Source organism: Bos taurus, chromosome 24 (genome assembly GCF_002263795.3).
Source record: "Bos taurus isolate L1 Dominette 01449 registration number 42190680 breed Hereford chromosome 24, ARS-UCD2.0, whole genome shotgun sequence".
Taxonomy (NCBI): domain Eukaryota; kingdom Metazoa; phylum Chordata; class Mammalia; order Artiodactyla; family Bovidae; genus Bos; species Bos taurus.
This window is the reverse complement of record NC_037351.1, coordinates 53,812,292-53,835,238: the sequence shown is the minus strand read 5'-3', so window position 1 is coordinate 53,835,238 and position 22,947 is coordinate 53,812,292. Positions and strand designations below refer to the sequence as shown.

Below are 22,947 nucleotides of genomic sequence, written 5' to 3'. Positions count from 1 at the left end.
TAGGAGCAATTCAGAATCTCTTTCCGCTCACCTCACCCCTATTTGGGATTTTTTTTTTTTTTTTTTTTTTTATTGGCTGCTCTGGGTCTTCATTGCATCGCAAGGGCTCTATAGTGGGCGGGCTCAGTAGCTGTAGCAGGCAGGTTCTCCAGTTGCATTCAAGGGCTTAGTTACCCCAAGGAACGTGGGACATTAGTTTCCCGACCAGGGATTGAACCCACGTCCCCTGGGTTCAAAGGTGGGTTCTTAACCACAGACCACCATGCAAGTCCCTATTTGGGCTTTATTGCTCAATTAGGAACCTTTTCTATGATGTGTATTGTTTCTTTGTTTCAACTTGTTCAATGTCCTTTAGTCAGAGACCAAATAGCCATACCTCACCCTCCCCAGCTGTCCTTCCACTTCTTTTCCTTTGATATTTCAGTATCCCAAGCATGAAAGGTGTTAAAGGTATTCCTCCAGAAAGGATTCATGGCATGAGTCTGGGGAACGCTGAACACTCCCCTCTCTCCTAGAGAGTCATAATGCACAGCAGCTCTGTCTCCCCGTCTAGGCTGCAGGGGCCATGTCTATGGTGCTCACCACTGTGCCTACTTCACGGAGACCAAGTAGGCACCCAGTGAATATGATGCGAATGGATCAGGGTACCAGAGGCCCTTAATAAAAGGGTATATATACGAAAACCTCGGCAATGTTCTTTAACCCAATGTTTTCCTGAGTATTTCACCCTAGAACTCGTGCGTGTGTGTCCTGCTAAGACACTTTTCCTGCAGAGACAATCCCAGCAACAGTGGCAAATGGTTGTCTTATTAGACCTATTTAGAGACAGTTTCTTCACCTGGTAACACATGTTGCCACAGGTACAGCCTAGCTCTTGGGTGCACAAGGGAACATAGGAATACTCACCACCCACATTTTGCTGGCTCTTACATTTAACTGCCACGCAAGACCTTAAACCCCTCGAGGCCCCTTTGTGTATTTCTGAGAATCCCCCAAGCCCCGTCTTAAACATAATCACAGGAAAGCCTGGTCAGGTATCAGGTGGAGCCCCCCGGCCATCTCCTCTGGTGACATAAGATACCACCGCACCCTGCAGAACCTGCCTTCTCTGGAAGGCACCGGTGTCATCCCCTCCAGGCTGTCCCTGAGCATCATAACCACGCCTGTTTCTTCTGCCAGCTACTGCCCCATTTGCCAAGCACTGCAGCCTGATAAACACCTTGTCCACTGTGCTGATGTTCTGGAACGACTGAGAAGCCAAAACTACTCTGCATTCTTTGGAATCTTCAGTGTGCCAATGCCACCTTGCATTCCATGTCCAACTGGGGAGATCCTTGCTGGGGGTTATACTCTGCCTGCCAGGAAGTGCCTCATCCCCCAACAGAAGTAGGCTAAGATGTGGTCACCCGGAGGAGAGTTTCCCAGAGATATATCTGAACATGGATACTGTGTGGGTTTGAGCTATGAACCACCCACCAAGTCAACAGAGAGAACGGTGTTCAGCTCTATCCTCCCTGCAGAGCTGCTCTCTGCCTTCTCACCTACCACTGGCCCAGCAATCAGCCCTCCTCTCTCGCCCTCCAGTGGTGGAGCCTCTCCTCAGAGAGCACCCAAGACCTTCTAATTGCTGACATCAGGGGAAAAGAGTCAGACACCACGTAGTGACTAAAACATGAACAACAATAACAAAGCTTATTATTGTTATTAATAATAACAGTAATTAACGTTCCCCTTAATTAAGATAAGGGGAACCTTATCTTAATCTTTGCACCACAGTTCCCTTTACAGTGTCCAACACAAAGAAGGTCTACAATAAGTATCTGGCCCTTAAATTACTAAATATTTCTTTATTGCCAAATATAAGCGAGCATTGTGCTAAGAATCAAGGGAGAAAGAATAAAAGAACAAGACATGGAACCTGCTCTCAAAGAGTTATTTTCTTGTTTAAACAAAACAATACAGGCAAGATTCAGAAAAGGGTGACCCATCACCACTATTCTTTAACATTACTCTGAAAGTGCTAACCAAAATAATAAGATGCAACAGTAAAATAAAGAGGAAAACACTGGAAAGGAGAAAAAGTCACCAGTACTTGCAATGATATGATGTGAATAGCTGAAAAATCCAGTTTAAAAAAAAAAAAAACAATTTTAAACAATTTTCTAGAAACAGAGAGTTCAGTAAGGTGGTCAGTTACAAAATTAATATATTGAGATGGATAGTTTTCTTAAAAATCTAAAGTAATCATATAAAATATAATGAAAAAAAATCTTCCTTTTACTGTAAAATACAAATACCCAAGCATCAATTTAACAAGAACTATGAGAAATCTACATAAGGAAAACTATAAAGTTCTTCTGAAATATATAAAATATGACAATTATTCAAAATATATTTCTAGATAGCTCAATATTTTTAAGTCAATACTTTTCAAAGTTTATGTTTCATAACACTCCATTCAAAAGCCCAACATATGTATTTTTGCAATATGAAACAATAAAACCAAATTCATCTGGAAGAATAAAAATATAAGAGTAGTTAAGAATTGTAGGAGATAAGAGAGACCTATCCTTCCAGATACTGAAGCGTATCATTGAGTGAATCTATTACACAAAGGACAGACAAATCAATAGAATTTAATGGATAACTTAGAGGCAGAATCAAGACAATATATTTGGGAGAAGATGAACTATTAAGTAATGCTATTAGGCCACAGGCTAATTCTTGGATAAATAAAATAGAATTCCCTACTTCATACATCAGCTACCTTTTGCTATACAACCAGGAAAACTCCAAAGCTTAGGGGCTTAAAAACAGCTTCCAATTATTTAGTTCACTTTTCTGTGGGACAGCAATTTGGGCTAGACCCAGCAGAGCAGCTCTTCTTCAAGTCTTGATGCTTCTGCTGTCAGCTACTGCTCAGCTGATACCTTGGCTAGGAACCAACTGGTCTAAGAGAACCTCACTGACATTCTGGAAGTTGACTTGCTGTCACCTGGAGTGATGGAGAGCAATAAGGCCACATGCTCACCCAGCAGGCTTGATCACCTGGTGGCCCTGGAGAGTTCCCCGAGAGCTAGGAGAAGCACCAAGGGTCTCATAAGTTATAGCATTGGAACCACAAGCTGTCATTGCCACTGATTCTATTGGTCAAAGCAAGTCACAAGGCCAGACTTAAGCGGTGGGTAAACAGATTCCACCTCTTCATGGGTAGAGCTGCACCCTGACACTGCAGAAAGGAGTGGTCCTGAGAAGGATGAATTGAAGATTGTAGCCATTTTTGCAACCTGTCACAAGTATTAAACCTAATAAACATAGAACATATAATGATTTTGGTGAAACAATAAAATCACAGAAAACTTAGATGAAAATACGGAGAAATATTGATGGGAAGAGAAGTGAGAGACAGTTTTTAAGCAAAACAACAAAACTAGATCCCATAAAAGAAAAGATGGATGGTTAATTCTCTAAACATTTAACATTTTGAGAAAAACACCATAAAAATATAAAAAGTAAATGAGGAGAGAAAAATTAAAATGCTAGGAAAGGGTTAATGCATAAAGAGTTTTCATAATTTTCCAATGTTAAAAAACATACATAAAAGTAAAAACTGTAAATTATCAATAATGATGTAAAAAATGTCCACCCTCAATAGTAACCAAAGGTATGTAAACTAAACCGGTAATAACATACAATTGTTGGCCTGTATCGCAGTAAAGAATCCGCCTGCCAATGCAGGAGAAGCAGGTTCGATCCTTCCCTGGATCAGAAAGATCCCCTGGAGAAGGAAATAGCAACCCACTCCAGTATTCTTGACTGGAAATTCAATGAACAGAGGAGTCTGGAGGGCCATGGGGTCCCAAAGAGTCAGACACGACTTAGTGACTTAAACAATAAGAATCAGCAAAGATGTTTCTTTCTAATAAGACGGTGTTATCAAAGGTTTGGAGCAAGGAATGAACACACACTTGATGAAAATGTGAAGTAGAAGAATCTGGATAGTGGTTTGGCAATAGCTGGCAAAAAATTAAGGACATATATTTGATATTAAGAAGAGGTGGCAAGAATACACAGAACTGTACAAAAAAAATCTTCACGACCCAGATAATCACGATGGTGTGATCACTCACCTAGAGCCAGATATCCTGGAATGTGAAGTCAAGTGGGCCTTAGAAAGCATCTCTACGAACAAAGCTAGTGGAGGTGATGGAATTCCAGTTGAGCTATTTCAAATCCTGGAAGCTGATGCTGTGAAAGTGCTCCATTCGATATGTCAGCTAATTTGGAAAACTCAGCAGTGGCCATAGGACTGGAAAAGGTCAGTTTTCATTCCAATCCCAAAGAAAGGCAATGCCAAAGAATGCTCAAACTACCACACAATTGCACTCATCTCACACGCTAGTAAAGTAATGCTCAAAATTCTCCAAGCCAGGCTTCAGCAATACGTGAACCGTGAACTTCCAGATATTCAAGCTGGTTTTAGAAAAGGCAGAGGAACCAGAGACCAAATTGCCAACATCCGCTGGATCATCAAAAAAGCAAGAGAGTTTCAGAAAAACATCTATTTCTGCTTTATTGACTATGCCAAAGCCTTTGACTGTGTGGATCACAATAAACTGTGGACAATTCTGAGGTAGATGGGAATACCAGACTACCTGACCTGCCTCTTAAGAAACCTATACGCAGGTCAGGAAGCAATAGTTATAACTGGACATGGAACAGACTGGTTCCAAATAGGAAAAGGAGTATGTAAAGGCTGTATGTTGTCACCCTGCTTATTTAACTTCTATGCAGAGTACATCATGAGAAACACTGGGCTGGAAGAAACACAAGCTGGAATCAAGATTGCCGGGAGAAATATCAATCACCTCAGATATGCAGATGACACCACCCTTATGGCAGAAAGTGAAGAGGAACTACAAAGCCTCTTGATTAAAGTGAAAGAAGAGAGTGAAAAAGTTGGCTTAAAGCTCAACATTCAGAAAACTAAGATCATGGCATCCGGTCCCATCACTTCATGGGAAATAGATGGGGAAACAGTGGAAACAGTGTCAGACTTTATTTTTTTGGGCTCCAAAATCACTGCAGATGGTGAATGCAGCCATGAAATTAAAAGACGCTTATTCCTTGGAAGGAAAGTTATGACCAACCTAGATAGCATATTCAAAAGCAGAGGCATTACTTTGCCAACAAAGGTCCATCTAGTCAAGGCTATGGTTTTTCCAGTGGTCATGCATGGATGTGAGAGTTGGACTGTGAAGAAAGCTGAGTGCTGAAGAACAGATGCTTTTGAACTGTGGTGTTGGAGAAGACTCTTGAGAGTCCCTTGGACTGCAAGGAGATCCAACCAGTCCATTCTAAAGGAGATCAGTCCTGGGTGTTCTTTGGAAGGACTGGTGCTAAAGCTGAAACTCCAGTACTTTGGCCACTTCATGCGAAGAGTTGACTCATTGGAAAAGACTCTGATGCTGGGAGGGATTGGGGGCAGGAGGAGAAGGGGACGACAGAGGATGAGATGGCTGGAGGGCATCACCGACTCAATGGACATGAGTTTGAGTGAACTCTGGGACTTGGTGATGGATAGGGAGGCCTGGCATGCTGCAATTCATGGGGTTGCAGAGTCGGACACGACTGAGCAACTGAACTGAACTGAACTGATTTGAACCCAGTTGTTCCTTTTTTCCTTTTTTAAAAAAATAAATTCTTTTTTTTTTTTTAATTTAACAAGTGAGGCAATTTACTAACCCAGCATCACTTGCTCAAACGCTCCTTGCTGTCAACCATCACCTGTCTGGAGATGCTGTCTGGACCCTCCCTCTGTGAGGTGTCAGCCTGTGGGCCCCTCTCAGAGCTTTCCCGCCATTTTCAGAGGACCCCACGCTCCCGCCTGCACTGAGGAGGCAGGATGCCGGGTCCCTGTGCGCCGCTACATCTCAGTCACTAAGCCTCTCCAGCGCCAGCCCAGGGACAGGTGTAAAACTGGTTCTCATGGTTCAGAGCAAGTGCTTGAAGCCAGCCGGCTAACAGTGCCTACCCGTTCAGTGATTTCGGCCTCTCAGATCCTCTAAGCAAGGCTGCCGGGCGCTGACAGACTCCCAGGGGCCTCTCTCCATCACTTGGCTTCTAGCTGCCTTCGCCCCCTGCCAGGGCACCGGGAGCGACAGCGTTTCCCATGCAGCTTCCGGGCATCGGGGGTCTCAAGAGAGTTCCCCGTGTTCTACCGCTGGTCTCTCTCTGGACACACCGCTGTGCTTATCCACAGACAGGAATGGGTAGGGAGAGACATTTGTGGGTGGCAGGATTTTTCCTGTTTAGCTAGAATTATTTATTTTCTTTTTAAACTTTTAAAATTATTTTTTAATTGAAGTATGGCAAAAGAGTCGGACTGGACTGAGCAAATGAACTGAACTGAACTGATAACTGCTGTTGAATATATATATATCACAGGGGTATAATGTAATGTGGTATTGGAGAAAACTCCTGATAGTGCCTTGAACAGCAAGGAGATCAAAGCAGTCAATCTTAAAGGAAATCAACCTTGAACATTCATTGGAAGGACTGATGCTGAAACTGAAGCTCCAATACTTTGGCCACCTGATGCAAAGAGCCGACTCCTTAGAAAAGACCTTGATGCTGTGAAAGATGGAGGGCAGGAGGAGAAGGAGGCAACAGAGGATGAGATGGTTGGATGGCATCACTGACTCAATGGACATGAGTTTGAGCAACCCTGGGAGATCGTGATGGACAGGGAAGCCTGGCAAGCTGCAGTCCATGGGTTCTCAAAGAGTCGGACATGACTGAGCAACTGAACAACAACAAATAATATGAGTCACAATTTTTTTTAATTTTAAATATGGAACGCTTCACGAATTTGCATGTCATGCTTGCGCAGGGGCCATGCTAATCTTCTCTGTATCGTTCCAATTGGTTATATCCCATTTTTAGTTATATGAATGTTGGCTGTATTCCCTGCAATGTACAATATATCCTCATAGATTATTTTATACCTAATAGCTTTTCTCTCTTACTCTCCTTTCTTCTCCCCACTAGTAATCACTAGTTGTCTATATCTGTGTCTGCTTCTTTGTTAATATTCATTAGTTAGCTGTATTTTTTTGATTCTCTATAAAAGTGATAGTGTACAGTATTGGGTCTTCTCTGTATGACCTACTTCACTTGGCATAGTGCCCTCTGAGTCCATTTATGTTGCTGCAAACCGCATATTTTTGTTCCTTTTTATGGTTGAGTAGTATTCCTTTGAATATATACCATATCTTCTTTGTACACTCATCTGTTGATGGACTCTTAGTTTGCTTCCAAATCTTGGCAGTTGTAAATCAGGCTGCTATGAACATTTGGCCACCTGATGCAAAGGGCTGACTCATTGGAAAAGACTCTGATGCTGGGAAAGATTGAAGACGAGAGGAGAAGGGGACGACAGAGGATGAGATGGTTGGATGGATCACCAACTCCATGGACATGAGTTTGAGTAAACTCCGGGAGCTGGTGATGGACAGGGAGGCCTGGTGTGCCGAGGTTCATGGAGTCACAAAGAGTCAGACACGACTGAGCGACTGAACTGACCTGAACTGATGAACACATTGGGGTAGTATCTTTTCAAGTTAGTGTTTTGTTTTGGCGTGGGGGGGGGGGGGACATTTCCAAGTGATACGGTAGTTTCATTTTTAGTTTTTTGGGAAATCTCCATACTGTTTTTCACAGTGGCTGCACCAATTTACACTCACCAACAGTGTAGAGGGTTCCCTTTTCTCCACATCTTCACCAGCATTTGTTGTGTCCTTTTTGGCGATAGCCATTCTGACAGGTATGAGGTGATATCTCATTGTGGTTTTTATTTGCAGTTCCCTGATGATTTAGCAAGGATGATTATTGAGAAAGGGACATTGGAACAAAGCCCTGAAATTGTGAGGGAGTTAGAAATCTGACTGGAGCGACCCATGCAGAGGGGACCACCAGTAAATGGTCTAATTCTGAAGCATGCCAAGAGTGTTTGAGGCTCAGCCCAGAGGCTGGTGTGGCTAGAGTGGAGTGACCAGGAGGAACAAGAGTAGTGGAGCCTTAAGGCCAGAGAAGTTACGGGGATGAGGCACAGAAGCAGTGACCATGGAAAAGGAAGGGTATGGAGGGACTTGGGGGCAGCTTGGACAGGTGTGGCTTGGAGAAGTGGGATATGGAAGAGGGTAGGGGTTGGAGGAGGAAGATCTTTTAACTTCTGAGTGAGATGGGGAGTGTCTTGAAGAAAGGATGACATGACCTGCCTTACTTATAAAAAGGACCTCTCTGACCACTCCAAGAATAGACTGAAAGCAAGAGTTATAGGCAGAAAGAAAGCCAAGTTAAGAAACTCAAACTAAATAGGACAGGAAATGATAGTGGCTTAGTCCGAGGTGATAGCAGTGGAGGGAGTGAGAACTCGTCAGATATAGAGTGGACAGAGGATGTGAGACAGGAGCAAGATGACTCTGAGCATCTTGGCCTGAGTAAGCAGAAGGACAGAGTTGCCACTGTGGCATGATGTATGACATGTGCTCAGTTGCTCAGTTGTGTTGGACTCTTTGCAGCCCCATGGACCACAGCCTGCCAGGCTCCTCTGCCCATGGACTTTTCCAGGCAAGAATACTGGAGTGGGGTGCCATTTCCTACTTTAGGGGATCTTCCTGACCTAGGGATCAAACCTGGGTCTCTTGAGTCTCCTGCATTGGCAAGCATGTTCTTTACCACGAGCGCTACTTGGGAAGCCTGGAAAAGTTGCCATTAACCAAGATGAAAAATGTTCAAATGGAATTGACTTGGGAGAGAAGACCAGAAATTCACCTTTTGTCATGTGAATTTGAGATGTTTCCTAGACAAGCAAATGCAAATGTCAGGCAGACTGTTGATAAGTCTAGGGTTGGAGAGGGAGGGTCTAAAGGAGAGATGAGTTTAGGCAGGGGGAGGGGTGACAGCAGATTTCCAGCACCATCACAAGTCAAGCTGCCATCTGGGAACTAGGGACGTGGATTAGGCATGCTTATCATTTCATCGGACTTCCCTGGTGGCTCAGACGGTAAAGCGTCTGCCTAAAATGTGGGAGACCCGGGTTTGATCCCTGGGTTGGGAAGATCTTCTGTTGAAGGAAACGGCAACCCACTCCAGTACTCTTGCCTGGAAAATTCCATGGATGAAAGGGCCTTGTAGGCTACAGTCCATGGGGTCGCAAAGAGTTGGACAAGACTGAGCAACTTCACTGTCAAAAAAAAATGTCAATATCATTTCATCACAGCCTTCTCTAAAGTGTGAAAAAGGAGCTTTACACTAAAGATAGGCCTAAAGTCACAGTCTTTGCCATAGTAGCCCATGTTTAGCCTCACATTGCCAGGAGAAGCACTAGTTTAAAGTTGCTATTGAATTTTTTCCTGAAAGAGCATGTACAATTCTCTAAGGTTGTGTTCCCAAAACAGAGAATCCAAAGAAGGTGGCAAGCATATCCTTCAGTTCAGTTCAGTTCAGTCACTCAGTCGTGTCTGACTCTTTGCGACCCCAAGAATTGCAGCACGCCAGGCCTCCCTGTCCATCACCAACTCCCGGAGTTCACCCAGACTCACGTCCATCGAGTCAGTGATGCCATTCAGCCATCTCATCCTCTGTCATCCCCTTTTCCTCCTGCCCCCAATCCCTCCCAGCATCAGAGTCTTTTCAGGTGAGTCAGCTCTTCACATCAGGTTGCCAAAGTATTGGAGTTTCGGTTTCAGCATCAGTCCTTCCAATGAACACCCAGGACTGATTTCCTTTAGAATGGACTGGTTGGATCTCCTTGCAGTTCAAGGGACTCTCAAGAGTCTTCTCCAACACCACAGTTCAAAAGCATCTGTTCTTCGGCGCTCAGCTTTCTTCACAGTCCAACTCTCACATCCATGCATGACCACTGGAAAAACCATAGCCTTGACTAGATGGACCTTTGCTGGCAAAGTAATGTCTCTGCTTTTGAATATGCTATCTAGGTTGGTCATAACTTTCCTTCCAAGGAGTAAGCGTCTTTTAATTTCATGGCTGCAGTCACCATCTGCAGTGATTTTGGAGCCCAAAAAAATAAAGTCTGACACTGTTTCCACTGTTTCCCCATCTATTTCCCATGAAGTGACGGGACCAGATGCCATGATCTTCGTTTTCTGAATGTTGAGCTTTAAGCCAACTTTTTCACTCTCCTCTTTCACGTTCATCAAGAGGCTTTGTAGTTCCTCTTCACTTTCTGCCATAAGGGTGGTGTCATCTGCATATCTGAAGTGATTGATATTTCTCCCGGCAATCTTGATTCCAGCTTGTGTTTCTTCCAGTCCAGCGTTTCTCATGATATACTCTGCATAGAAGTTAAATAAGCAGGGTGACAATATACAGCCTTGACGTACTCCTTTTCCTATTTGGAACCAGTTTGTTGTTCCATGCCCAGTTCTAACTGTTGCTTCCTGACCTGCATATAGGTTTCTCAAGAGGCAGATCAGGTGGTCTGGTATTCCCATCTCCCTCAGAATTTTCCACAGTTTATTGTGATCCACAAGGTCAAAGGCTTTGGCATAGTCAATAAAGCAGAAATAGATGTTTTTCTGGAACCCTCTTACTTTTTCGATGATCCAGCGGATGTTTGGCAATTTGGTCTCTGGTTCCTCTGCCTTTTCTAAAACCAGCTTGAATATCTGGAAGTTCACGGTTCACGTATTGCTGAAGCCTGGCTTGGAGAATTTTGAGCATTACTTTGCTAGCGTGTAAGATGAGTGCAATTGTGTGGTAGTTTGAGCATTCTTTGGCATTGCCTTTCTTTAGGATTGGAATGAAAACTGACCTTTTCCAGTCCTGTGGCCACTGCAGAGTTTTCCAAATTTGCTGGCATATTGAGTGCAGCACTTTCACAGCATCATCTTTCAGGATTTGAAATAGCTCAACTGGAATTCCATCACCTCCACTAGCTTTGTTCATAGTGATGGTTTCTAAGGCCCACTTGACTTCACATTCCAGAATATCTGGCTCTAGGTCAGTGATCACACCATCGTGATTATATGGGTCGTGAAGATCTTTTTTGTACAGTTCTTCTGTGTATTCTTGTCACCTCTTCTTAATATCTTCTGATTCTGTTAGGTCCATACCAAAGGTTAAAATCTCCAGAGGAAACCAAAACTTTACAAAGTTACCTTTTAACTCACTCCTTCATTAGCGAGGGTTGAACTTCTGGTTCCTAGAAATTACCCATTTCTAAAACAGTTCTGTCACTACCACACTCAAGCACTTTATATCTAGGAAGTCAGCTCTTCAAGCTCTAATTTCCTTACTTGGAAAGGAAAGCAACTGGCCTAGGTCACTGAGTTTCAAACCTTTTACTGATTTGTTTGAAGCAGGGCAGGTGAAAGCTGGTAAGGGCTTTGAGCAGACCCCAGTTTGGTTCACCTCTGCTCTGAGTCCCAACTCTGTGCAGATGCTTAGGCACCACAGGAGCACAGCTTGGAATTACTGGACTAGCTGGTCCCTTCCCAGCTCTGAAGGTCTCTTTCTCTCTTACAACCTTCCTGAATATGGCTGTAGGGTGAAGTCAAGCAATAGTGAGAATCAGGAAGGCAGAGAGTATAGCAGTGTTTGGGATTTTCTCCCCGGAACTTGGAAGCGACGAACCTGAAAGAATGACACTCGGACAGTCTCTTGCAAGGACTGACAAGTTTATTTCTGCAGTCAAGCCTTTTTATAGAAGCAGGAACAAACAGCTTAGGGTATAGAGCCAGCAGAGCACGTACGGGGTTAACATCTAATCAGTAAAACTATTTCAAGGACAGCGCGCTCTAAGTGACCCATGTGCTTATCCCATAACCCATTTTCTCAAGCAACATCCTTAATATTTATTATTAAATCTTGGCGCCGGACATAACCAGAGGCAGGAGATGTTTTTCTGCCCGCAGCACCAAGCCGGGGTACTTCTGGCCCTTTGCCATTTTCCCAAGGACTTCCTCCAACCGCGCTTTTGTACTGGGCTTCCCAACATATCCTCCTTTTGTTTTTAATTTAAGCATGGCAGCTGCTAGTTAGACTCCGTTGTGAGAGGCATGGAGTCTTGAGTAGAGACATCTATATCCTATAAGCAATGACAAAAAAAGCAGGGTGATTAATACATATATAAAAATGTTGCTTCCTGAAAACCAAGTTTTAGGGTCTAGAGACGATAGGGTTTTGGTTAAAGTATCATAAAATTGAGTGCTGTACAATTCCTTAGGTACCTTAACTTGAAAATTAGCAACTTGTTGTTTCAACAAATTGATGTCTAAACTTGAGTTATCTGTGAGATCCTGCAAATGCGCTTTAACTTTATCCCAAGGATATTCAGTGCTATTATAGGGCATGTTAGTCAGACAAAAAGAAGTAAAATTCCAGTGACAACGTATACGTGTTTGGAAGGTCAGTTGCTGCATTTGATCTCCTAAGTGGATAATCACAGTTCGTAACTCATTAATTCATGTTTGTAATTGCTGATCTATTTGAGCTTGTCAAGTCCAAAGATCATGAGAGTCTTTGTGCCAAGCAGTGATAAAATCATGATTTTGTATAGAATTATGTAAAGCCATACCGGACAAAGTTCCTACAGTCACAATGGAGATAAGGCTTAAGATGCCTGCAACAATCCACCCAATGATGCGTTTAGATCGCCTAAGTCCAGTTTTCAACAATACAGAAAGAAATACAGGATCAGTCCAAGGCTCAGTTAAGTTTACGGGAAGCCATAACTCAGATTTTTGTTTAACTAGCGCAATGCTAGCATTGTGATATGAAATGGTGTGATTAAGGCAGGTATACAATACACATGCAGTACAATTGACAATCTTGGTCGATAAGTCAATATCAAAATGCCCTACAATAAACAAATATGGAAGGTGAACACATGATTGAATATAGCCAGTACTATTGTATAGGAAGGTATAATTAGAAGGACGAAACACACCCACAGTCCCATAAACACTAGTGAAGTGCTCTAAGGCTGCTGGAATTTTCCAAATGTGCCATCGCTCTGGCCCCACAATGGGGATGACAATCCTGGGTCATGGGGATGATAAGCCCCCATTATACCAATTCAGCAATATGTCCTTATTAGTCCAGAAATTTGTCTTAGATTTATGAAAACCTCCAATGCTTGATCTATTAAACCAGGAGCAGTTATGATGTTCCTCCTGTTCTTCAGGATAGTTTACAAACAACCCATGAGGTCCCCAGTCAACAAATTTGAATGTATGATTAGTATGATTTTGCTGAATTATAGAAACTTTCCCAAATTGGCCTCAACAATCAGACCAGTGTAACAGTTGTATCTCCTGTTTTCTTCTCCAAGATACAGTATGACATGAAGGTTCCTCTGGTTGAAAAAGCGAGTTCGAATAGTTGGCTATCTGGCCTGGACAATGTTGCTCGGAGCCATTAAGTAAGAAAGATGCCGTAGCAAACATTCCCAGACGCAAAGCAGTCCCACTGTTGGCAGAGTATGCCCACCATTGTGTGAAAATAATCATGCAAAGGGGGTGAGATCCGAAACAGATAGGCAAGGTTTTGAATTCCACGGAAATGTTGATTGGTTTTCCCTCATCTTCTTCATGAATTGGTTGCTTTATGGACCAGGGACTTGGAAAATGCATGCTATCATTAGTAAAGATCATAGGGGCTTTATCTACCCAATCCACTATGGAGAGAAGTGGTGGGTTGGGTATGTATGCCCAATAAACATATTCTGCACTTACCCAGAGGAAGAGGAAAGAATAGCTAACATTGGCAGAAACAGCTTATCTGGAGTCATAGAAGTTCCAGTACTCTTCAGTGTCTGCTCAGCCTGACGAGTCATGTTTTTCCCTTGAGCCCATGTCAGGTAAGGATTCAGACGATGGCGTTTCCTCATTGGCTCCTCCAGGGTCATCGACGAGACCCTTCGCGTCAACTTCGTCACTTCCCAAGGGAGTCCGGTCTTGGGGTCCCTCTCCGTAATGGACATGGCGAAGGGGAACCCAGATTTCTTCTCCATCTGCAATGACAAGACCATAACCCTTGCCTAGGAGTCATAAGATTCCTGGCAGCCACTGATTAAATTGCTTATACCATATTGGTGTATTGATTTCTAATTTGCTGTTTTTGTCTTCTGCAAAATGTCTATCTGCACGAGTGTCAGAATTATTTTTTGTTAAGTTTAACAAATTTAGGGAATAAAGAGTTAAAGATAATAATAATTGAGGGTTCATAGGATAAGAAGTGTATCTCCTCTTCCATATTCCCCCTTTCTGTTTTAATAAATGAGTTTTTAGGGTGCGGTAGGCTCTTTCAATAATGGCTTGACCCTGAGGATTATAGGGTATTCCTGTAATGTGTGTTATGTTCCATTCTGATAAAAATGAACGAAACGAGTGCGAGGTAAATGCAGGCCCATTGTCTGTTTTCAGGACTGAAGGAATCCCCATAACGGGGAAGGTGAGTAAGAGTGCAGAAATGGCGTGTTTGCTGGATTCTGAAGAGATAGGTATTGTCCAGATAAAGTCGGAAAATGTATCAACTGAGACAAAAAGCAAAGAAAACTTTCCTAAGGAGCAGTGATGAAGTCAGATTGCTGAAGGAAATCAGTTGCCCCCTAGTTGCCCCCGGGGATTAATTCTTGAAATCGTAGTCCATAAATGCAGAGGGGCACAGACATCACAGGTTTTAATAATATGCCATGCTTCAGCGAGAGGAATATGGTATTTAGAGTGCAATCTATTAGCATTGGTATGAAGATTAGCATGTTCGTCACTGGCAGATGTAAAAATGGGAGCTATAAGCCTGTCAATAGCATCATTTCCTGTAACCAGAGGGCCAGGTAAACCTGAATGAGCACGTATATGTGCAATAAAGAAAGGTTCCGTACGTGAGCGAATTAAAGCTTGAGTCTGTGAAAAGAGAGTTGTAGTTCATCTAGGTTGTATAAAAAGGCAGTAACAAAATCAGGAAAACGGGAAGCAAGGTATTTGGAATCAGTATATACGTTGAAGGATAACTGTTGAAGCGACAAAAGAGCATATAAAGCATACAACTCAACTCTTTGTACTGAAGAATAGGTAGTGGGTAATTTCTCTTTGATATCAGGGCCGACAGTCCCTGCTATGCCTTTCTTGTTGCCATCAATGAAATAGGTGGGTGCATTGGAAATAGGCTGGGATGCAATGATATTAGTTACAATGAATTCAGTACATTGTAGAAAGTCCCATAATTTTCCTTTTGGCAAATGAAATGAGATAACATTTTGAAAATCATTTAATGCCATTTGCATGGTCAAGTTATATTGTAAGGCAATTTGCAATTCCTTTTTTGTCAAGGGAATGTGTATTGCATATGGATCAAATCCAGTCAAAGTTTGTACATGGCGTCTTCCTGACACAATTAAGTGCCCTATTTTCTCAATATATGATACAATTTTTTAAGACTGTTTAGTGTGTAAATATACCCATTCTATTGGGCTATGTTGAGCTATAATTGCAGTGGGCGAATGTTCAGTGGGGAATATATATAAAGAAACTGGTTGATCATAATCTAGCCGAGTTGAAAAAGATTGTTGAATGCGTTTCTTCACTAAGGCCAGTTCTTCTTTGGCCTCTTTTGTTAGTTGCCTAGGACTATTAGGGTCAGGGGATCCCTCTAAAATTTTAAATAGATTTTGTAAGGCATAGGTGGGGATGCCAATAGATGGCCGCAGCCAATTAATATCTCCTAGCAATTTTTGAAAATCATTCAGCATGTGTAGAGATTGCACAGAAACTTGAATTTTTTGAGGTTTGATTTTAGATTCTTCCATAACATGTCCTAAATAATTAAAGGATGCTTTCCATTGAATTTTATCTGGCACAACAAGCAGGCCATGATTTTGAAGAGTAGTAGTAACTTCATTGTATAACTGTTGCAAACAGAGTTCAGATTCCATAGAAAGAAGTATATCATCCATGTAATGAATTATAAATGCAATAGGACATTTATGTCTAATAGGTTGTAATAAAACAGATATGAGATATTGGCAAACAGTAGGAGAGTTCATCATTCCCTGAGGTAGCACCTTCTATTGAAATCTTTTAACAGGAGCCATGTGATTTATAGAAGGAACTAAAAAGGCAAAACGTTTTCTATCTTTAGGGTGCAGAGGTATAGTAAAAAAGCAGTCTTGTAAGTCAATGATAACTACAGACCATCCTTTTGGTACCATAGAAGGGGAGGGCAATCCGGGTTGTAAGGGCCCCATAGGTAACATGGTATTATTAACATTTCTTAAATCTATGAACATTTGCCATTTTCCTGATTTCTTTTTTATTACAAAAACAGGGGAATTCCACGGGGAAAATGAAGGTTCTATATGAGCTTTTTGTAATTGTTCATTTACTAATTGCGTAAGAGCTGCCAATTTTTCTTTAGTTAGGGGCCATTGAGGTGTCCATACTGGGGTATCAGATTCCCAATCGAGAGGCAGTGGTGTTAACTCAATGGCCCCCATTAAAAAGGTTCATTTAAAGAAATTGTGGCTTTCGTTTGTTCAAGAAAATCCTGTCCCCATAAATTGATAGGGATATTAGTAATATATGGTTCAAGATAAACTACAATTTGATCAGGGCCATACACTTGTAAATAGGATGCATTGACAAAAGTTTGTGTGGCATCAGCTTCACCCACTCCTAATAGTCTAGAAGGAGCCACAACCTTACCCCAATCAAGGGGCCACTCTGCAGCTCTAATGATTGAAATGTTAGCTCCGGTATCTAACATGCCTGTGAAATTTTTTCCCCATATGCATAAAGTAAGCATGGGTTTCTGATGTTCCTTTAATAAGGTGGATAGTGCAGCTGTAAGGTTGGTACTGCCAAAGCCTCCCTGCCGAACTTTATCAGATGCCTTCATTGGTTTGACATATGGCAAAAGTAATAATTGTGCAAAACGTTCCCCTTTTTGTAAGTATACATTTCCCATTTTCACAACATTTACCATAACATGTATTTCCCCTTCATAATCTTCATCCACAACACCAGTCAATACCACTAAACCTCTCATTGTGCAGCTACTACGTCCCAAAATCAGTCCCACTGTCCCGGGTGGAATCGGGCCATAATATCCAGTGGGAACTTTGTGGGGGCTGTATAATTCTATTAGTTCCATATCCTAAGGACTAGGTATATCACTCTTAGATGTAGCTGCTTGTGGCGTCATAACGTTAGGTCCTCCTTTTGTAGTGGGGCTAGAGGATGACCCTTTATCAGTTTCCCTGTTGTTTTTGTTGTGCACCGGGGTTCAAAGTGTTTCCATCCTTATCAAATTTAGGATGACATTCATTCAGCCAATGGAACCCCTTTTTACATCCTGGACATACTCCTGGGGGCCTCTTCTTATTAGAAGTAGTATTATTTTTTCCGGCCTGTGTTGGCATGTGACATTGTTTTTTCATATGGCCGGGCTTCCCACAGTTAAAACATTTGGCATTAGCAGCTTTCTGTACATTAAAGGTTTCCAATGCTGCCAATTTTGCTCTATGGGACATAGATCCAATATCCCTACATGCTTTCAAATATTCCATGAGAGAGCCAGTCTCTCGAATTGATCTGAGCACGGATCGACATTCCTCATTAGTATTTTCAAAAGCAAGTTGTTTTAAAATAATATTTTGTAAAGTCACATCCTTAATAGATTTCTCAACTGCATCCTTTAATTTTCCTATAAATTGAGAATATTCCTCCTCATGTCCTTGAATAATCTTAACAAATGAACCATCAAAGTTAGCGCTATTAACTTTTGCCCATGCCCTGCAGGCAGTTTCTTTAATAAAATGTAACATCTGAGAGGTAATATTAGCTAATTGTGCAATCAGATTGGCCATGGCTCTTGTTCCGGTGAGTCTATCATAGGTTAAAGTGGCAGGGTTACCATGAGATTGCTGGTCAATCAGCATTTGTTGGGCCTCATCATTAACCCATATTTGCCACTGAAATAATTGCTGAGGATTTTGAATTATCTTTGCTATTTGAAAAAATCATATGACATCCAATGGTCAGCCCATCCTCCGAGAAATTCCATACAGTAAGGAGAAGTAGGTCCATACAGAGTGCATGCTTTCTTAAAGCTAGACAACATGCCAAAATCTAGATTAGCCCAAGTATTTTGGCCTTGGGCAGGTTGATTAAATTGCATTGGGAAAGCGAAAGCGCAAGCAGGCATCTCCCGAGGAGGAGTGAAATGATTAGTACGAGGAAAGTTAGCAATTGCTGTTACAGGCGGAGCAGAAGGAAAAACCTCAGATTTGGGCTGTCCATTGAATGAAATGACCTCTGTTCTAAGTGGCTTCAGTTTTGACACATCCTATATATATGTCTCTAAGTTGTTTTTCTAAGGATTGTGTCTGATTGAGCATAACATTCGTATATTTCAAAGCACCTTGTATATCTTGTTCCTTATGCTCATATTCATGTAAAGATTGAATAGTTTTTTACTTCCAAATCAACGTTATGCCCTTCAATTTGTTCTATGATAGCCCGTATGAGTGACCATGTAACCCTTGCCGATATGCTCGCAAAACATTATTTTTAACCCTTTTCTATATGTCTAGATTGAGTGTCCCCTCTTCTGGGAACCATGAATTGTTCCAGTAAAATATGATAGCAGTCGTTCAACTGATCTCTTGAAACATTAACACCATTTTGTTTCAAAAAATGATGCATTATAGAAATGAAAGGAATTTTACTGCTATGTTGTCCCATCCTGCCTACCTCTTTCTGCAGGGGCTCGTCGCTTTGTTCAGCCTTCCTTTCAAGTCCCTGTTTGTGGCGCCACTTGTTGGGGATTTTCTCCCCGGAACTTAGAAGCGACGAACCTGAATGACACTGGGACAGTCTCTTGCAAGGACTGACAAGTTTATTTCTGCAGTCAAACCTTTTTATAGAAGCAGGAACAAAGAGCTTAGGGTATACAGCCAGCAGAGCGCATACGGGGTTAACACCTAATCAGTAAAACTATTTCAAGGACAGCACGCTCTAAGTGATCCATGTGCTTATCCCATAACCCGTTTTCTCAAGCAACATCCTTAATATTTATTATTAAATCTTGGCACCGGGCATAACCAAAGGCAGGAGATGTTTTTCTGCCCACAGCACCAAGCTGGGGTACTTCTGGCCCTTCGCCATTTTCCCAAGGACTTCCTCCAACCAGCTATTTTGTACTGGGCTTCCCAACAAGCAGCACATGGGAAGGGGCTTTGATGAAGGAAGTGGGGTCACCACAATCAAGAATTTTCCAAAACACAGTATAAGCCATGTGGCATTCCAGACAGTTGTGGTGATGTCATTGCAGGTGACAGAGTAATCTGACCCATGACACTTAATGGATGGGGATTTTCACTCCGTTAAACAAAGGTACTTTGGGGAAAGGCTTCAGATACTAATTTGAGTTCATATTGATTTCTTAGATGCCTATTGTGGATGTGTGACTGGTGTTTGGACCTCAGCCCTACATCTAATCCATCGTTCAGATCATAATATTCTTACTAGCAACTGTCCCTAAACCCGTCGTACAAAATAAATTCAAATTTTCTACACATATTTTATAGCAAGGCCTCAAAAGGTAACTCTCTATTCTATTTGACCTTCACATCTTGGGTTTGGGGAATTTTTAGTGCCCACAGATGCAGGATTCTCAACATTTCATTTTACAAATGGAAATGGTTCTCATGCCCCAAGCAGAGGCACGTGGAGAGACCTCTCCAGATGAGCTCTGCCTCTGCAGTCTACTTTTCCAATCAGGCAGCCAGGGTCAAGGACTGTGAGGAGGGACTTGCCAGAAGGCTTCAGCAGCCCCTGTACCATAATCCACCTCCCGGACAGTCCTTCTCGCAGTCACTGCAGAGTTACAGGAGGGTCTGTATCTCCCTTAGCGTCTAAAACCACAGCAACCATTACACTCTTCCTCCCACTTCCTCCTCCATTTCTCCCTGTCCTGCAAACACTGATAATAAATATAAAAAGAAATATCAGATGACAAATGCACAATTCTTTTGTCTTTGTTATATAACCACTTTGACTGCAACCTAAGAATCTAAGTTGACTTCATTCCAGTGAATCAGTTCAGTTCAGTCGTTTAGTCATGTCTGACTCTTTTCGACCCCATGGACTGCAGCACACCAGGCCTCCCTGTCCATCACCAACTCTCAGAGCTTGCTCAAACTCATGTCCATCGAGTCAGTGACGCCATCCAACCATCTCATCCTCTGTCGTCCCCTTCTTCTCCTGCCTTCAATCTTTCCCAGCATCAGGGTCTTTTCAAATGAGTTAGTTCTTCCCATCAGGTGGCCAAAGTACTGGGGCTTCAGCTTCAGCATCATCCTCTGCCTTTTAGGTCAGAAGAATAAGTTGGAGTAGTGTTCAAATATCTATTGATTTTCTTGATACTGCATTAGTAATTGAAGTAGACACATTCAGACAGCTATTGGCTTTACTTCTGCACTGTGCATTAAAATGAATGAACTGACACATACTTAGTAAAAAGAGGACCTTCAAAACTACAGAGCTACTATTATAAATTTCATTCTGCAAAGAGCCCAGGGGAAAAACTCTTGATAAAATCAATTGCTCAAACTTGAAAGGGTTATTTCATCTAAGCTATATGTTTGTGAAGTTTAAATCTCTCTCTCTTAAAAATAGCTGCTGTTAAATTTATTTTTATGAAGTACTAGCTCATTTCTCATGGACAAGGAAACCAGGAGAGGGAAAACAGTTATGAACAACTTGCCAACCAAACAAGAATGATGTTTTTTTATTTTTTTTTTTTTTATGAAAGCTGGTAATAGGTCACCTTCCTTTACTTCTAGGTCACCTTCCTTTACTTCTGCCTCCCTAATTAAAGAAAAAGGACTTCTGTTTGGGGGAAAGTGTTGCCATGGAATTGAACCTGGCTGGAGTAGTCAGCATTGATCACATTCCTCCCACCTGATGGACTGGGGTGGAAAGAGTTGGAGTAAGGAGAGTGTTAAAGGAAAAGAAACTTCAGACAGAAAGTGCTAAGTTTTTAGCACTTCTCTCTTCTTAGATCTCAGTTCTGCCCAGATAACAACCATGTAGAAGAAAAAAAAAGCAGGGACAGCCCTAGCGATGAAGGCCACCAAGAGGACCTGACTTCGAGTCACTCCACTTATACACATGTCATGGCTCCCTACACTGAATCAAGGAGGTGACACATGAAAGCAACATGTCTATCTGAAGAAAAAGGAAAAAAAAAAAAAAAAAACTAAGTGAAGAGGAGGAGCAACAACATGAATGAGTTTTGAAAACATAATGTTATGGAAAATAAATCAAGTCCCAAAAAGCACACAGACTATGATCCCATGCATACAAAGTTCAAAAACTGCTTATCATATTGGGGGTGGTGACTGAAGCTGGCCCCACAAGAGGACTTGCAGGTAATATAATATTTCTTGATCAAAGTGCTAGATGAATGCACATGTTCTGTTTGCAGAAATCACCAAGCTGTACATTTGCAATTGGACATTTTGCTCCTGTATGCTTTATCTAAATGAGGAACTGAAAGTTAAAAGACCTAAGGGGTAGTAGCTAAACATATAGGCCAAAGTAGATTATATCTGGCTAGAAAAGTTTTCCAGTCAAAAGCAAATATTTTAAAAGAAAACTGAACATGTCTCATGGAAAGGAAATTCAAGATTTCTACTCCAGCCCTTAAAACCACAGCTTTCCCTTTTCTTGTACGTGTTCCTGCTTCTCTCTGTTCTGGAGCTATCTGTGTATTTAAGAAAGCCTTCCCATACCCAGGCGAGGTGGGAACTCAGAACTATATAAACTCGTAAACTCATCTCCAATGGTTTATTTTACATTAGAGAAAGTACATTTGAAAGGACAATCCATCCTGGTTGACAGAAATTTCTTCTTCTTGGCTTTTACTATCTAAAACGCCTTACAAAGAGAGACAAAATTATCTCCCACGACAGCAATCCTCTGAGCAGTGCTGATTCTGGAGGAAAAGTTATCTAGGTACTGGAGACATTTAAAGGCTTTACATGAATCACTTGAGACCAACCTTAGGAGTAACTGTTCTATTTTTATTTAATTTATTCTCAACACGTACTAACAGCTGCAGCGTACTGCATGCTTAACACCAAAACAAAAACAAATTAAAAAACACTGCCTCTTAATTGTCCAATTTCCTGAAAAGACCAAAAAAAAAAAAAAAACACAGATACTCTTTCCTTTGCAAATTTTTCCTAGGTGATGATTTAAATATCTTAAAATCTTCATTGACCCTACATCCAAAGTGGTCTTTTGGGATGTGGGCTAATGCCTTCACTGAAGTTCATGAGTCCAGGCTCCCCCTCACTACAGCTGGCCCTTCTGGTACAACATCCATTTAGCCTGCACATCAAAGCCTGCTCCCTTTCATTGAGAGCTACTCCACATTCTGAACAAAGGAAGATGGAATTCAACAGGCTAACATAATAAAACAATAGGTATACTGCCAGTAGGATGAAGTTGGGCATTCCTCAATCAAGGTAAGAGATGTAAGGGACACCTGCTGAGGCTACATGGGGTTTCTTGTTAATGTTTAAAGAACAGAAGTCAAACACTCTGGATGACTAAACTTCAGGGACTAGAATGAGGTGCCTTCAAAAAAAAAGTAGAGGAAAAGCAATTTTATGAGAGTTATGAAAAATTTGAGGACCAAGAACTGTTATGACAGTCTCTGGAATGGGAACCACCAAAAAGACTGAGTGTTGCCTTCTCTGGAAATACAAATGCTTAATATAGACTCACGTCTTTAATTTTTTTCAATTCTGCTACTATGTACTCCTTGTGTGTGTGTGTGTGTTCAGTCATGTCTCTGTGACCCCATGGACTGTAGCCCGCCAGGTTTCTCTGTCCATGAGATTTCCCAGGCAAG

At 41.9% G+C, this 22,947-nt stretch overlaps 1 protein-coding gene and 1 non-coding gene across 5 annotated transcripts in view; both read right to left on the bottom strand.

The window, feature by feature from the left end:
- Positions 1-6,847: 6,847 nt before the first annotated feature.
- LOC112444239 (U6 spliceosomal RNA) lies at positions 6,848-6,954 on the bottom strand. Its single transcript, XR_003032493.1, has one exon. It is a non-coding gene; the product is annotated as a U6 spliceosomal RNA (small nuclear RNA).
- Positions 6,955-11,681: 4,727 nt separating this feature from the next.
- The window catches only part of CUPIN1 (cupin superfamily member 1), a 44,270-nt gene continuing 33,004 nt past the window's right edge, over positions 11,682-22,947 (bottom strand). For 2 of the 4 annotated variants that reach the window (XR_009492655.1, XR_009492654.1), the window contains exons 11-12: positions 13,761-14,038; positions 11,682-12,112 (exon numbers count right to left, since the gene is read on the bottom strand). The gene's annotated coding sequence lies outside the window, so the exon portion shown is untranslated. Of the gene's footprint in view, positions 12,113-13,760; positions 14,039-22,947 lie in introns of those variants that run through there. The other 2 variants (XM_059880747.1, XM_059880749.1) reach the window with 1 other exon arrangement.